Below are 9604 nucleotides of genomic sequence, written 5' to 3'. Positions count from 1 at the left end.
CAGCATCAAAGGCACTCAGGCCATCATATATACGATCAAAAAGGGATATGTACACCAAACTGGGGGCTCGAGCCCCAAAACAAGATCCAAATGTCCAAAAGTGGGTCCTAAAATGTATAAATGTACAGATTTAGAACCAAAAAAACACAAAACAACAAGCAGCACGGAAGTTACTGCTGGTCGCCGTCTAGCTCGACAACTCTCGCCTCGAGAGCAGCAACCTCGGCGTCGCGGACCTCGAGCTCCCTCAGCAGGCGAGCCGTCTCCTCCCGGGACTGGGCAAGCTCTCCTTCCAGCTCGCGCTCCCTCTGCAAACAACAAAGCTGGCTCATCACTCCAAACATAAGGAAGATTAGAAAATTCAAAAATAAAGTAAACGGAAGGTTCATACCTGACGTCCTCGGCCACCAGCAAGTGCCTCGACGGCAGTAGCCCGTAGCCGGTTGGCTACCCTCCACAAAGCCACGAACCGGGATGGCGCAACCTACATTTCAAAAGAAAGATTCTTAGCGATTGGACAAACTTGAGCAAATGCGTTCTTACGCAAAATCACACGAGTTAGAAGACTCACCCTCCGAATAAGATGCTGCCACTCGTCCAGGCCAGCATCTCTCACCGCCACGTCAAAGTCACGTAGCTCGGAGATCGTCGTCACCCCCGTCGTGTCGGTGTACTCAAGGGTCTCGGGGTACTCTGGGGCTCGATGCCCGCCGCCTCGACCTCCGGCAAGGTCAAATGACTTCCGTTAACCGATGATCTTTCATCACATGCTCAAACAATCAAAAATGAAAGAGGATAAGGCACTTACCACAACCGGCCAGTACGCCAACCTCCCGCAGAGGAACGCCGAGTAGTCCTCACCAGGAAGAAGGACGGCGTCGCCACCGATGCCAGCCAGGTCAGCCTCCCTCTCAGCCTCAGAAGGCTCCCTAAACATCGTCCGAGGAGGATCGATGGGAACCGTCAAGATGTCCCGAGAGCACTGACGAGCCAAGCGCTCACCCAAATACCACACGGGACCCATCGACGTCCTCAACAGCAGCCGACTTGAGCTCCTAGACCGAAGGACCTCAGCCACGAAAGGAGGAGCGCCAGCGTACTCCTCCCAAGGCCTAGGCACCCACTAGAAGAAGCAAACGAAGGGTCATTCTTATGATCAGTTCTAAAAGTAAAGGAAGAAAAACAAACGAATGTAAGGTGAAATACTCACGCCGTCCAGCTGAAGAGCGTTCACCTCCCGCCAACAAACGTCGTGGAAGGAACCCCGACTCCTCGTGCGACACATCACCCAATCCCTCACGACGGGATAGGCCTTCTCCACCGGCTCTGTCCTCTTGGGCGCGAGGCCCGAAAAGTAGGAGTACACCCACGCCTGTAAATAAGATAATCAATAACGATCTTTCGTGATTCGATAAGAAAAGGAAATGACCTTTCATGAGAAGAAGTGAAGGTTCATACCTCCAACAGTAGTCCAGGGCCGACAGCAGCAGAAGAAGTCCCCTTCTCCATCAACTCCGGACGAACCATGGCCCTTATGAAGCGGATGAGGACCACAAATCCAGCAGTGACCCAGTCCCAATGACCTAGTTCGCTCAGGTCAGAAAGAAAGGGAAGAAGCTTCGTCGAAAGTCTCTCCCCCTTGTCTCCGAGGTAAATCGAAGACAAGAACCACCAGAGCCACATGCGGACTCTCTGCTCCGCAGTGCAGGGAGGAGAAGCTGTCTCCCTCCCCTCGATCACCACCGACGCCAGGGTCTTCCCCGCGAAGTAGTCCCGCACGTAAGAACTAGGCACCAAGCCAGGTACCGCAGCCGCCTTCGGCGCCAAGTTCCAGCCGATCAACCTCCTAGCCTCCACCGTGTCAACCCTCATGGCTGCCTCCGGCCACTCCACCATCTCAGTCCTACACGGCAGACATGAAATCATGCCGTAATCCTCCAACGTGACCCCCACCTCACCAAAAGGCATGTGAAACGTGGAGGTCGTGTCCCAAAACCGGTCCAAGAAAGCTCGGACGAGACTGAGGTTAGCCCGAAGCTTCCTCCTCGCAATATCCCTCCAAGCCTGCACCAAGGCGGTGAACGCTCCCCGATCGATCATGGCTCGCTCCTCAGTCGACAGCCTCTCGAGCACCCCATCGCCGTCGTGTAGCCCGAGAATCACCTGATGTTCCCGGCCTCCTATGTTAATTTGAAACAAAAGCTATCTTTAGCTCAAATGAAGAAGAAAAGGAATGTCAAACAGAAATGAAAGAAGATGAATGAAGAGTTATGAATCCTATTTACCAAGCTCTTCACCGTCCTGTAGGATAAGTGACCCTCCGCAACCCAAAGCAGGTGCCTACTTTCCCAGGTCTTAGCCCACGCAGGTGCTCCCCTTAGATGGCGGCCACCCCGTCCAATGTTGGCCCGTCTCGGGACCTCGTCCTCCTCAGCAGCCTCCTCCTCCCGGACCTCGTCCTCAGCAGCCATCACCGCAGCGGTGAAAGCCTCCTCCAACGCCTCCTCAAGTACCTGAGAAGGGTCGACAGCAGTGTCCACATCCATGGGAGCTCTCCCAGATGTACAAGCCTCATCACCTGCAAAATTAAAGTAAATTTAGGCCGCGTCAAGTGACGATAAACCTTGATTAGGGGATTTTCGAGTTTTCGGAGCCCTGAAATCGCTCTTTTCTCGCCATCTTTGGCAATTTTACCACAAACCCGTCCACTCCTGTGGTAATTTGGGTCAACTCAAGCCTAAGTTGAAGCCTAGTCATGGGTTCGAGTCGGAATTGCGACAGCATTTCGTTATAAATGGCGATTATGCCCTAGAAAGTGTCCTGAAAAAGCCGTCACAAACCAAAATTCCGAGATGGTAGGAAGTTTACCCTTAACACAAGGATTCCAAATATTGAGTTTCGTCGCAAATGGGCAATCCTAAGGCTATTTTCGAAGCGATTTACGGTTTAGCTGTGAAACCGTCTCAATTTCACTCAAATGCTCAAAACTTAACGAAAATTCGAAACAAATATATGGTTATGATCCTTATACTACCAATTGGCCATTTACAAAGTCAATTTCGCAAGGCAAAGTTGTTTGGGGGAAAAGCCCCAAATTTTCGACTAATTAGGGTCGAAAACCCTAGATTTGTCGATCCCATTTGATCAAATACAGAAGATAAATGCAAGATTGATACACATACCTCGATTAGTCATGGCAAATGCAAGCTTTTGGATCAAATTTTGACGGAAATGGTTGGAATTTGAGAGAGAAATTGAGGAATTATGTTTCGAACAAATGAAATGAACCCTCTGTTTCATCGGGTTTTTACGCAGAATTGCCACATCCAGCAATAGACGCAGCAGGTGCTGCGCCTCTTCCAAGGGACGCAGCTCTTGCCGCGCCTCTTCCTCAGCTTTCCTTCATACGAATTTTCAAAAATTCGTTATGAGTTCGTTATTTTGTGGGCCTGTCTTTGGTGCGCCTCTTCCTTGATGCTACATCGCATATTTGGTCCGTTTGACGTATATTATTCGCCCGGATCCACCTCATCCAAGCCAACAACAGATTATCGCCTTATTTTTATCCAGGACCTAGCTTGTCACAACGAGCGTTCCTTCTTTGACAGGTGTTTTGACACACCTTTATTATGTTCCCCCAGCGAGAGTACACGAACATACATTTCCTCTCGAGACATAGAGATCAGTTCCTGATTATGTTCCCCCAGCGAGAGTACACAGATAGACATTCCCTCTCGACACATGGAGATCAGTTCCCGATTATGTTCCCCCAGCGAGAGTACACGGATAGACATTCCCTCTCGAGACATGGAGATCAGTTCCCGATTATGTTTCCCCAGCGAGAGTTCACGACCGACGGTCATTCTCTCTCGAGACATAGAGATCAACATCGACCCCAAATCCTTCCGAAGTTTGTTTGAAGCTGAACCTAAGCAGATTTCTCCCAGCAGTTCCAGACTGTGTCCTGCTGTCTTCTCCCAATATCGCGTTTTGTTTTCCTCTGGAGTTTCAAGGAATTTCAGGTATGGTCTCTTCTTATAGCTGGCGAGCTTCCTTACGTAGTCTAATGGACTTTAAACAACCCTCCCCGGAAGTCGACAGACTATAAAATGTTCCCGACGACAGGTCCTTGGCTCAGACCCCTTGAGCCGCCTCGCGTCGCCGTAGTCGTCAAGTTGTAATCTTCGATTGACCTGATGGCTATACTTTGACTTTCGCCTTGTCCAAGCCTCAGTCAAAGTGGGGGCTCTGTAGATACCTCATTTCTACACCTCCCGCCAACCACCCGGTGATGATTGGGCCGCATGTTTGGTACGCGGAACGATTTGTGACAGTTCGTAAGTTTATCGTCAAGTGATCGCTCAAACATTTATGTTTATTTCTTAATTGTCATCTACGTGCCGATACGGTCGTTTTGGCAGTAATTAGAGTACATTTGGAGTCCGGGCCTAAAACCGTCTTCATTTTCTGATAACCGTTAAAATGCCGAGTCAAAATGTTTTGGAATGTTCCGGATATTTCTATTCCATATTTTATAAATCTTTTAATATCTGGTAAACAATTTCCCGTAATATTACACAAAATATTAAGGAAAACCGAATTATTCCGTTATTCCATAAACTAAACACGGAAATCTTTCTTCCCCAGGGGGAAACCACTTGGGAAAGGACGCAGCAAGTGTTGCGCCTCATCCAAGAGACGCAGTGTCTACTGCGCCTCTTCCCAGGTCCTTTTCTGCGTATTTTTCGTATCTTTTCATATCTTTTCGAGATTCACTTCCAAAGTTTCTCCAAAAACCCTACTTCCTCCACGTGATTAGTATAAATAGAGACCTTCAGTCTCACATATTTCTCACGCGAGTGTCCGCCCTTCTCTTCTCCCTTTGCATTCTAGACCACGTTCTTACTTTTTGGCGCCTACGTGCTTGAACATTCGACCACGTAAGCTCGGATCTTTCTGAGTACCAGCCTCGTTTTGCATGACCGACCAATTTGACCAACTCCACAATAATCAACTTAATCAATCTTAGTCTTTTTTCCTCTTATGAGGGCACTTTCGTCTACATTCGAGTCGAGCATTACTAAACATTAACTTAGTTCATCTCGTCTCGTCAAACATGTGAGTTTGAGGGTGTAAATATCTCTTTTATTTATTGTTCTTTATTGTTTTAATCATATTGTAAGATTTATGTCGAGAATACAATTAAAACCGATTTCTAAAACCCTTTGTTTAAACCCTTTTTACGGATTAGCAGGAGACAGACGTCGAGAAGGGACGCAGCAACTGCTGCGCCTCTTGGAAAGGACGCAGCACTTGCTGCGCCTCTTCCTGAGGTTGCCGCCGTTCTTGCTTCTCTTCTTCTTCCTTCGTCTTCTGTTGGTTTCGTCCTTTTGTTTTCTTTCATCTTTGTTTGTCTTGTTTCATTCATATGATAATTTAACATATTGTTCATCATCATTAACATATAATTTATCATTAAATCCCGACTCAAATCCCAAATAACCAATATTTGCGGGTTTTCGTCATTAAAATCAAATTCGGGTTTTAGAGGTTCGATTCATTCATATTGAGTTTCTGGAATTCGACCATTGATATATTCTTACCTGTTTATCATCGCGTCCATCATTAATTCGTCATTAATAACCTAATTAGTTCATTAATTTGCTAATTAACCCTTTTTAATCATGTAATTAATTCGTATTAATCGGTTTCATCCATGTTTATTGCTTTCATGACCATTAATCACATGTAAATAATCTACTAATCAGTTTCACCCGAGTCAAATAGCATAATCAAGCCTTAAAATCACCAATGAATATTAACGACTTGCAATTCCGGCTTCACAGCCAGAACTGAGCGAAGGAACAGACGCAGCAACTGCTGCGCCTCTTCCAGAGGATGCAGCTCTGCTGCGCCTGTTCCTGGTTGATTTATGTCTCTGAACTCCCGTCTTGCTTTGACCTAGTTTTAGATTATATATTAATTAACTACTATTCGTATTATCACCCTTAATTCCTATTCGTTAATTTGTTTATTTATTTCTTTTCTCAAAATTATCCGTTTTAGAAGTATTTTCGACATAAATCGTTTAATCCAATGTAATTATTGTAATTTTCTTTGTTGTATTTATTTTTCTTGTCTTATATTGTATTATATGTTTTCACATGTAATCGATCCTAAATCTCAACTTTGACCCAATTGTATGATAAATTACGTGTTCACCGACTTAACATTAATTCTCACATGTTAGGATTAAAACGTTGGATGTTGCATTGCATGCATATAAATCGACAATATAACGAGTATGGACAATTTTCCCTAATCATTAGTAGAGGCCGCTATCGAGGCGGGCGAGATTAGGTGTTCGATCAAAAGAGCTTCCTAATACGTACTCTCACCCCTTACTCCAGATCTCTGTGAATATTCGTGTTCATTGGCATCCACGAGAGTCATTCTAGACATAGAATGCTAAGGGTAACGAGTTCTTGGTGTTCATGTCACTACTTTGTGTCTTGACATGACACGAGGTATTCGAACGGTTTCAAATTTTCCACAATAAATTGGTGGCGACTCCACAAATGCAAACGCTTGTTCTTCCCTAAGCGCCCCCGTGGGCCCATTGTCCACATCCTTCCGCCTAAAAATAAACTTCGTCCTCGATGTTTTAGATATCAAACAACAAGAATAAACAAACAATTTATTATAGCCTCTCAATAACACGTAGCACACATAGGACAACTATTATCTTTAACACAATATAAATTGATGAATAATAAGTAACAACAATCTCCGATTTCCAAATAGTAAAACAACCTTATATAGTATATCGAACTAATTTTCATTTAAACTAAATTATTTTACTTATTATTCGCTCGTTTAATTCTTATCAACGATGTGTAACTTAACATGGATTCAATTATGTAATTATATATAGTATATAGGTTTAGCGCAACACATTCCGCATATCACTAGACATGTCATTCTACTTCACACAATTCACAATATCAAAATATCAAGAAACAAAAACTTCTATTTGTTCGAGACTAAGGAAAAACATGCTACACTTCTAAAAATTATAAATACATAATAACTTAATTACTTCTCTAGAATTTATACTTTTACGAAATACAGAGAGTTAGTAAACCATGAGAAAAGAATCAAGTCAAAAACTCATAAGGTCAATTTATAATGCATTTTACAATTTATTTGGTCAAAACGGAAATTTCACAGCAACTTGTCAGAAACTTAGGTCAACTTGTAAAAATCACTATTAATTATAAAAAATTTACCTTGCAACGTGACTTATCAATTTAGAAACATATACGAATCTTGTAAACAATGTAGTTAGAATCACACTAAATCGACAGGTAATTTTTAAATGGCAAGTTTTACAAAAACATGGCGTAAAAACATCACTGTACAGGAATATTCTGACCACTGTCCACTAAAATATTTATTTCTCCTAAACCGTATGTTATTTGAACACGAGACCAGTGACATATGAAAGTTAACTCATAAGGTTATCACACATAAAAATCTCATATAAGAATTTTAATCAGGCAGTAAACGGCAGCTAAAATAATCAAGGGTAAAAATCTTGTGAAATCAACAAAAATCTTCACAATTCCACACAATAATTAGTACTTTACATGTTTAATCATATTCACTCCTTCCCCATACATGCCCACATACGTCCTCATATCAACATGCTTAAAACAATGCTCAAAAGAAATCATGTCACACCCCTCCTCCGTAAAATAAGGTTATGCCCCCGTAACCGCAACCATTAATGATAACAATACGCAACCAAGACAAACAAAATCCCTAAGAGAAATATACTATATTACCCCACACTTTCAAGTATTCTCTCAAGGTTCCCGGTTCAAAACTGAGAGGGCCATGGTACGAATTAAGGCGCGCTTCTTAACCACACTAGGAGGGGCTCCTAACAGTTTCTACCCGAGGTTCATTTTATTTAGACACATCCTAAGTTCATTATTATTCATTAGTTAGGCTTGATGATCGTTTTGCTCTGATACCACTTTGTAACACCCCCATTTATTTAGGAGCCTTTAGCTAGACATCCCAAGTAAATAAGAGTGTTACCATCTCGGTTTCCCGAGGTAGTGAATAAAAAAGTACAACAACCCAAAGTACTTTAAATAAAAATATTAATGATTACATATGTCTTACAATTTTTAATCAACTAGAACTTAATGTAAAAATAAATACAACTCGCAGCGGAAATTAAATAAGTGATATAACTACATTTGTGATCTAGACTCCTGCAGGTCCGAAAGCTCACACGCCCAAGCTCCCCATATCCAAACTAACTCAAACCTCGCTATTTAAATCTGCTCCCCATTTAACCAGAAACATTAAATGGTTCACCACAGGACGCCATCAATTAAAGCAGGCATCAATTTTATTTTGACACAGAAGCAAACACGTCAACCAATGGTTGAGTAGGAAACTAAACAATGAATGGGAATAAAGCAACCTGCAATATCACTGATACACAAATAAACTCTAACACCACATTCCCATTCACTCCACACCACCGCACACAGTCACTTCTAGACACACAGTCATACTCCACTTCCCACCACCGCACACACCCACTTCTAGACACACAGTCATACTCCTCTTCTAGACATACTCCAGGACACACAGTCCCGCCTCAGACACACAGCCTGGATAAACTGGACACACAGTCCCGCCTCAGACACACAGTCTGAATACACACAAAACTCATCTCCAAACTCCAACAACAATCAATAATAATGAAATAAGGCAGAAAAAATCCGAAAGATAATAAAAGATCGGCATCGTATGTGATTAAACACAACCTTCACCTATCCACCGCCTCATACATTTAATCCATCTTTAGTAATAACGGAAATAAGACAAGATTGAGTAGTTTCCTACCTGGCAAGCAAAACCAATTAAGCAGCTTAAAGCGCTCCAAATAATTAAAGCACACGAACCCGACTATAAATTCTTCACAAATCGTCACCTAACATAAATATATAATTCAATTCAATAATTTATTTGTAATTATAATTTATTATATTAATTATTTACTTTATTTATACTTCATTATTAATTATCATTATTAATAATCATATTTTATTCATACCCTATTATTATTAATTATTATGATATATGAAAACCCGCATCAAACCCAACTTAGAAACCCGACTCAACGATTATTAATTAATTAATTACGTTAATTATAATCTTGTATAATATACTTATAAAAACCCGTTTCAATAAGTCAAGATCCGACTACTTTATTAATACTCGAGTAACCCAAATAAAACCCGACTTAAATAAAACCCAAACCCATGCAAACGCACGACACTCGTGTGAAAATCACAAAACACCCAAACCATACACATGGTTTAAACCGTGTAAACCACCCCCTTTTACACCCACCATTCCTGACACACCTGCCACCCAGCAACACCACAAACCCCACCGCCACCAGCTTGCAACCCAATACATCCAAACACCCACTGACCACCACCCTAGCCATCCCCTACCACTCACACCCTCACGCCCTAGTAACAACAATCACGAACAAAACCAGTTACGGAAAACC

The sequence above is a fragment of the Silene latifolia genome, chromosome X (assembly GCF_048544455.1).
Source record: "Silene latifolia isolate original U9 population chromosome X, ASM4854445v1, whole genome shotgun sequence".
Taxonomy (NCBI): domain Eukaryota; kingdom Viridiplantae; phylum Streptophyta; class Magnoliopsida; order Caryophyllales; family Caryophyllaceae; genus Silene; species Silene latifolia.
Note: the sequence above shows the minus strand (reverse complement) of the source record.